At 34.9% G+C, this 7,899-nt stretch overlaps 1 pseudogene; it reads left to right on the top strand.

The window, feature by feature from the left end:
• Positions 1-6,476: 6,476 nt before the first annotated feature.
• On the top strand, positions 6,477-6,573 carry LOC149255788 (U6 spliceosomal RNA; annotated as a pseudogene).
• Positions 6,574-7,899: the final 1,326 nt, after the last annotated feature.

Genomic DNA, 7,899 nt, shown 5'->3' with positions numbered 1-7,899 from the left:
TCTCGCCCAAGAGGAGGGTCGGCCCGCCCAACTCATCCAACACCTTATAAACTCGTTTCTTGGCTCGTTTCGTTTCATATTTCACACGTCCTTCACACGGTGGAGTCGCCTTACCTGTCGCACAAACCACAGGTCTTAACAACTGTGATCTTGTTCATGATGGACCAAACATGAAACTCTCGCGAGTGGATTAAAATTCTGATACAGAGAAGCTCGGGTTAACTGTGGAGAAGGGTTTGAGGGTTGTCAAAAAGGAAAATCACGGATATCTAGATCAAGAAATAGTATCATGATCTGAAAGCCAATACAAACTGGTCCCGACCAGAGCCCATTGACCAACATTAGGCAGCGGAGAAAACGGAGGGAACACGCTAATTTAGAAAAGCAAATGACGTTGTCTCTTATCCTTTAACTGTGAGAGTAGAAAACGTCTCGGTAGATGCTACTAAAACTGGACCATGATGGCATGATGCATTGAGTTCAACTAGGAACACGTAACATCTCACTCATTCGGAGCGAGAAATATCATATTTGAGAAGTAAAGCTTTCGAATATGAGATGTGAGAAGTAAAATACTTGATCCAAACGTACATATTCTCTAAGCCTTCTTACTCTCAAAAGTAAAGTATTCGATTTACATATTCTCTAAACTTTCAGTAGAGTAAGAGAAAAAAATGGCCACTGTGATATTTTAATCACAACTTGTTAACACATGTAGAGGTCATCCATTTTTAATAGTGGAGGCCACAATGTTAAAGTAACCATGACAACTAGGCAGACTGTGAATGAGTTCATAGTTCACTAGAGTGAGAGTACTGGAAAAAAACATTGAAAAGAACCATCTCTAACATGACATAGATCACCATATTCTTGGATTCCAATTCTTGCCTTACTAAGAGACTACACTATAGTTTTTTCATCTCCTTAGAGATTCATGTAGTTCTCTTTAGCCAGTCAGGACTTATGACCATTAAAAATGCTTCTCTGTTACTCTAGGAGATGTTTGACCTTCTCTAATAACTTGATAAAGGCTAATTCCATAGATCAAGATTCTATCATAGTGATTAGCTCTTATTTCTAGTGCCATGACAGTACCAGGAGAAGATCTCATGTTTAGCATCCAAGTTCTCATGATAGTCGATTAGGTTTCGTAGTCTTAATCATTTCCATGGGCTCATGCTCATCCTCCAGTTTCTTTGTTCCTTGAATTTTAGAACTTCTTCTTTAGAGCAACCTATTTTGACCCAGGAACGTCTTTCTTGGAAGCTTCATTCATTATTTCCCATCTCAAAGCAATGGAACATTTCATTGATTTTCTTCCCCACTTTCTTTCTTTGGTTTGTTTTCCATTGTGACATAGCTTTACCTTATTATTATTCTCTTTAAATACTGAATCGAGTTGTGTCCTAGTCTAATTTTAATATTTAATAAACATTAATAATAAATTTAAATAACATGTAATCCATTTAAAGGAGAGAAACATGTGGCAAAGAGGATACTAGTGTAGTTCCTAAGGCAGCTTCAAAGCAAAATAGATGCAGAAAGAGAACCCATAAGCCTAGGAAAGGCAAAGATTGGATATAATTTTTTGAATAGTTCGTTTGCTTTGTAAATACTTGTTGTTCATTACCTAATTTGGATACTTTGTAAAGTGAAAAAAAAAACAAGAATAATCACTTACTTACAACAAGTATGTTTTTCTTTGACATGTCATGTTATGTTGGTGTGTTAATGAGTCCAATTATTTGAGGAAATTTTTGGATGAACATTGTATGTCATCCACTATGTCTACAGTTGCATCATGTACTCACCAATACAAGTGTTTCAAGACGAAGCCTATTGTGAAAGAAATTTATGATAAAGATTGTACAGAAAATGACTATGCTTTTTGTGGACAAAGCCAAATGTATCATTGAATTATTGCAGCTAGAGTACCTTTGTGTACAAGTGCAATTTGAGGATAGTAAAGCAAATTTTGAATCAGTGCATGACAAGCATTGAGTTGCTTTTGATTTCCAAGATAGAAAGTCAAGTTTTTCTTCAACAAAGAGGAACTTCAAGATGATTTTTTTTAGCCAAACAAGATGGTTTTGGAAAGAGTGTTCAGATTCCTTCCATTGATGTTTTTGTTCCTCCATGGTTATAAGAATTGTGGCTCAATTCTTGACACGAAGGTAAAGACTTCACACAAAGGATAGGTGGAGAACAGTAATTGGAGATTGAAGGCACCAATTGAAATATAACATGAAGGATTGATATTGGGAAAGTTTATGAGGGTTTTTCTCATTTTGTGTGCTAGGAGAAGATAAATTTTTAGAGTCCAAAAGTTCCTAGTGGGGAGGTATGATCTAAAGATCAAAATTTTACTCAAAACTGAAAGTTCCCTGAATCTTTAAAAAATAGATTCAAGTCGTAGTGTTCTTCATTCTGATTCCAATGATGCTTGAATTGCCTCAGTCTAATGTCGTATGACAAAGTTATGATGTTGTCAAGTTTTCAACCGACAATTTTTTTTTTTGCAGGCAAGTTGAATGGGCTAGTGACTGGGATGTTCGTACTACCGATGTCATGATGACATCATCATACCTACTCGGCGTACAGTCGACCAATCATAGAGAGCCAACTTTCAAGTTTGTACAGGTCCATTTGGTCAAATTTGATTGGTTTGTTTTATGTTGGTGGTCTAATGGGAGGTTGCCACGTGGCCCAACCGGCGGCTGCCATGTTGCGCCTCCACATTGGTAAAAATTTTATTAAGGGCTAGAAGGCCCCGACGATGATCGAACCAATGAACTACTGCAACACAACTCCGACCTCTACCATCTCTCCTACACCATGTTTCTTAACCTATGGTGGTACTGCATATATTTAAGTTTTGTGGTTAGGCGCATTGGGAGGAGGGGTTAGGTGGTGAGCCCTGACCCTCGGTTATACGCACCCACAGAACCCTGGCGAACACTGGAGTGGAGTGGTGACTAATCCATGGTTATCACACCAGTCCATGTGATTGCAATAAGATAGGGAGAGGGATCGGCGGAGAGGGCTAGGAATTAAGCCCCGACTGTCAGTCACGACCACCATGCATAGAACCCTAGTGCAGGCGCAAAAAAGGAGTAGGGAGGGGACCAATCCCAGCCCTTGGTCACAAAACTTCCCACACAACCCTGTGCACAATTGGAAGGGAGCTACTGGAGCACGGCAGGGTTTCATCCCTAGCCCCTCATGCTATGGTGCCATGCTACCTCATATGGTGTTGGGTCTAACAGAGGAGGAGTTTAAGGAATAGCCCTAGGTGACGATATCAGTGCATAAGTGAAAACCAAAGTCTAGGAGTCAGCCCGACACGAGAAAAAAGTTAGCTCTAGCCCCCAACCACATCATCCTACATGCGACCACCACCTAACACGAAGGGTGCCATGGCCAGCGGGGACGGACTGTTGGCCCAGCCGTCAACCTTATAACACCATGTGGCCCTGTTTTTCGCCTAAGTGGTTATTGGGAAATTAAACTAGACAACAAAATACACTTATTGCATGTAAAATTTTCGCCTCTCAAATGGTTTAAAGGGTGGATTTGTCGCTCAATTTACATGTTCATCCAATTTGGAGGATGAATAACAGAAGCAACTTGGGAGAGCCATAACTTGAAAATTTTTTGGTCTTTTTTAGGTTAAGAAGAGCCTAGATAGGGGATTTTGGGCATTCTGAATCCAATGGAAGCCTCTATTTAGTGACTAGCTCAATTCTGAAAGGACGTTTTGCAGCTTTGAGTCTTGAGGTGCCAAGAACAATCATTGGTTTGAAGTAGTTTTGAAGGTCTTTTGAGCATGGACATAACCTTGTAGGGGTTTTCCAACCTTCATATTTTATCTGCAGTAATTGTGACTTCTATGGTGCAACTCTTCTTTATATTTTCTCATTAAGTGTTTTTAGGAAAGCTCTGTTTAGTACTTCAATGTAGAATTGTTGTACATTTTATGCTCAATTTTCATGTGGAGCACAGGGGTTTGATTTGACAACCCTTTTCATGTTGAATTTTTTATGACTAACAATAGGTGGTCATACCTTTTAGATTGAGAGTTCTTTGCAGGAGAATGTTTCTTTGAAGGGGAAACAAGCCACTCATATTTTCAACACATTTCATGTACTCTTTTATCATTGAAATCTATGGACTTGTCTAGTGGTGTTAGTAGGCCCGAAGATGTAGTCCATGAGGGGGTGAACTCCATCATTGAATTTTGTTGTCTCTCTTCTTAATTGCCTTTATGAGTTACATGTGGATATGTTGCTTGTTTAAAAATCCTATGTGCATGACTATAGAGGCATGAGTACAGTTTACCCGAATCTTAATACCTAACCATACATTAATATAAAAAAAATACTAAACTCCATTTTGTATATTTTTTTTTACAATATTAGTAAAATTCTTTTTAACAATTTAAACAGGAAAGCGAAAGTGCTGACTGCTGAAATTTCAACCAGAATTACTTATGTTATAATGATGAAAAGACTCATTGTTATTTAAGAGAAGTTCGAGAACAACATAACAAAGATACAATTTATTATGAGTGAGGAATATAGCTCAAAGCCACAGCGAACATATCAAACATGGTCGATGTAATCAGCCGAAATATTTTACTATCCAGACAGCATTATTCAAATGAAATTATAACTACTTTAATGTTAATATTTTACTATTTTAATATTTTAGTGCAAATGAAATTGTAACTACTCTTTTCCATTTTCTATTGGGTAACCTCCACCGGAAAATAGCGTTATTAAGTATGCAAATCCAAATATTCATTGCCATTTACTTGTTGGCATTATTGATCGATTTAATAATGAGTAATGCGTAAAGACAAAAGAAGCCATGGGTTTACAAAATTGTTAGAGAAAATTTATTGCAGTTAGAATTGAAAATATGGTAAGGTTCAATCAGCATAGAATTATTTTGAGACTCAAATCTCTCAAATGCAAAAAAATATAGGAGTTAAGCAAAAAATGTAGGATTTAATTTTTTTATATTTGATAAATTTTTTGTGTTAATAATATTATTTTTATTTATATAAATCTTATATTTTTATATATAAATTTGTTTTCAATTTTGATAAAACTATTTCACATCTTTTCTAATTTTTATATTTTAATTTTTTTATTATATAAGTATTTTTGACTGATTTTTTATATATATGTATATATAAAATTAACAAAAAAATATTATTGTAAATAATATATTTTATATGTTTATTAATTAGTATATATTTATTTTAACTTAAGATTTATTAAGTAGTCTAAACAAATCAAATATTCAAGATGTAATTTTTTTTAAATTTACAAAATATTTCTCAATTCATAGATTTACTTAATAAATCTTAATTATATTATTTTCTGTTATTTTAAATTTTATTTAACCAAAATATAATATTTTACTAATAATTTTAATTATTAATTTTATTTTAATTTTTTTAATTTGATTTTAATTTTACCGGCTCAAAATGTTTACATAATCTACCCTACTTCACTGCAGGACTCCACCATACTTACTGGAGATAGCCTTTCAGAGGCAATAATATTGATCTTGATCGCATTTTTGAGATGTGAATCAACTCAATAATGTGAGCGTTATGGAAATTTGGCAAATCTCGTACTCGACTATTTCTCTGGTCCCGAAATGAGCAAAACCCTGCCAGTTTAAATATTTCACGGTGGATCGAACTAATTTATTATCTACATTGTTCATTAAAATTTGATACAGCTGTGTATTTATTCTCTTTATTGCTTAATTTATGTTTAAGCAGATGAGCTGATATATTGACTCAAGGAAGTGGCTCAAAGGACACTTTCCAGCAAAACGGTTAAATGCATAAATAATGTTGAAGACTTTTTTCTCGAAAGCTGCAGATCTTATATATGTCGCCAATAATTTTAGTCGTTATGCGAGGAATCCACAAGTTCAAGGAGAAATGATGAGGTACTTGGAGCAAGCCTTTTGGAAATGGAGATGGCAATTATGACAAACCCTTTTTATGTCTCGACAACTTATTGAAGAACTGCTCCTCAGTTCAATAAATCTTATCCAGCACTTCAAAAATGTAACTGGTAATTGACATATTATACATGATGTTTTCGGAAATATTTGCTTAATCCATTGCTTTTTCTTTTTAAGGTATGAATTACTATACTGGAGATCATGGGCCGCTGGGCACGCACAGGCCACTTGGAGATATAGGAAAATAAAGTACAACAATTCTCTTGCCTGGACAGTGAGATAAGGGGATAAGAGAATGTCTAGTGAAATTTCACTTTATGGAGTTTTAATGGGTTATTCTTTATGCTCAAATCACAAACTGAAAATTTAAATTGCCCGGTATAGGATTGATCTTACATCATTTCAGCTGTCAGAAATGCATCCATTAATGCAAGAGATTGGGTTCAAAACCTCTTTCCTTCTTGCCTATGTCCATGCATGTCGGAAGCTTCCGAGAAATCAGATAAAATTGTAACTATACGGAGTAGATTAGCATGGCCACTGCCCAGGAATGAGAAGCACAAATATAAAATTGTATTTTGTATTAAACATTTTTATCATGTAAACTGTAATTATTTTTTAATAATATATAAAAAATAATTATTTAGCTGGAAAATTATGGCAAGGATTTTTCTAAATCCAAGTTATAGTTGTTAAACTTCAAAATTTTAGGTGTCCTAGCCATTTTATGGGGCTGAATCCATTTCCACCACCAAAAATACTGCATCTGTAAGATTTTTGAAATTTTTTTGTGGGCCACTTTTAGCCTTTCTTGCAATTCCTCCACCTCAGACTACTCCTATTTTTATTATGTCCAATATATTACCTAGATAAAAACTAGAAATTGAACCAGTGATTTCACATCTAAGAGTGATTTAACACTTAACACAACAACAGATCACCATCTATCAAAATCCATAAACAATCTCTTCCTCATTATTATGTTTTATTATATGTTTCTAATTAAGCAGCTAATGGAAGGGGTAAAGGACCACATTTCAGCATCTTTAGAAATGTGACAAGGAAAATTGGTTATGCAGAAATACACCCTGCATTCTTAGCCTTATCTGATAAATACTCATTTCAAGAAGGCATTTCATTTGCGGGTACCGTTCAAGAGACTGCACAAGATAAAACGATCATGAGGAAATCACATATCCTACATTAGGCAATACTAATTTCCATTTATAAAATTAAGCCATCAGTTTAGAAAACTTGAATGTACCAAGCTTAAAATGAAAATGCTTAAAATGAAATTTTCAAGCCTGTTTAAGATACAGGATAGTGGACAGCGAGTTAGTTCGTCGAGATGAGTTTTGTTTTGTAGATTCGATTTCAGAAATCATATCTTTTACTCAGCAGATTTCACATTTTGAAAATTTGAATGCTAATTTGATTATTTAAGAATTAAAGGGTTGATTTTGACCTTACATTTTTTTGGGTATGAAAAAAAAGCCCTAGTTATATTGATATAAAGTGTATTTACATAAAGGATCAAAGATATACGTATACCAAAAGATATAAGACTGTGATGATCACAGCGCAGCAAACTGAAAAAATAAACATGGAGAGATGAAGTAGAAATATGTAGCGTAACAAACTATGTCAATCAAATAGACACAGGATGACCTTTCGGGTCTAGATAGATTAAGCAACCCCACCAAATTGAGAATTGCAAGAAGGTAATAGACAGAACATACCTTTTGTGAAGAGGCAGTGGCATGAGCAAAAGAAATATAGTTTGCTGAAGACAAAAATAACAACATGGTTTAAGTACCCGGTAGGTAGAAATCTTCAATTTGATATGTGATTGTTCCCACTTGAATCTCCATTTTCCATTTACGAGGCTGGATTGAGAGCCCTTTCTTTGAC

This window comes from Pinus tabuliformis, chromosome 7 (genome assembly GCF_031772625.1).
Source record: "Pinus tabuliformis cultivar Carrire ecotype Pingquan chromosome 7, CPIR1, whole genome shotgun sequence".
NCBI classification, from domain to species: Eukaryota; Viridiplantae; Streptophyta; class Pinopsida; order Pinales; family Pinaceae; genus Pinus; species Pinus tabuliformis.
Note: the sequence above shows the minus strand (reverse complement) of the source record. Positions and strands in the feature narration are given on the sequence as shown.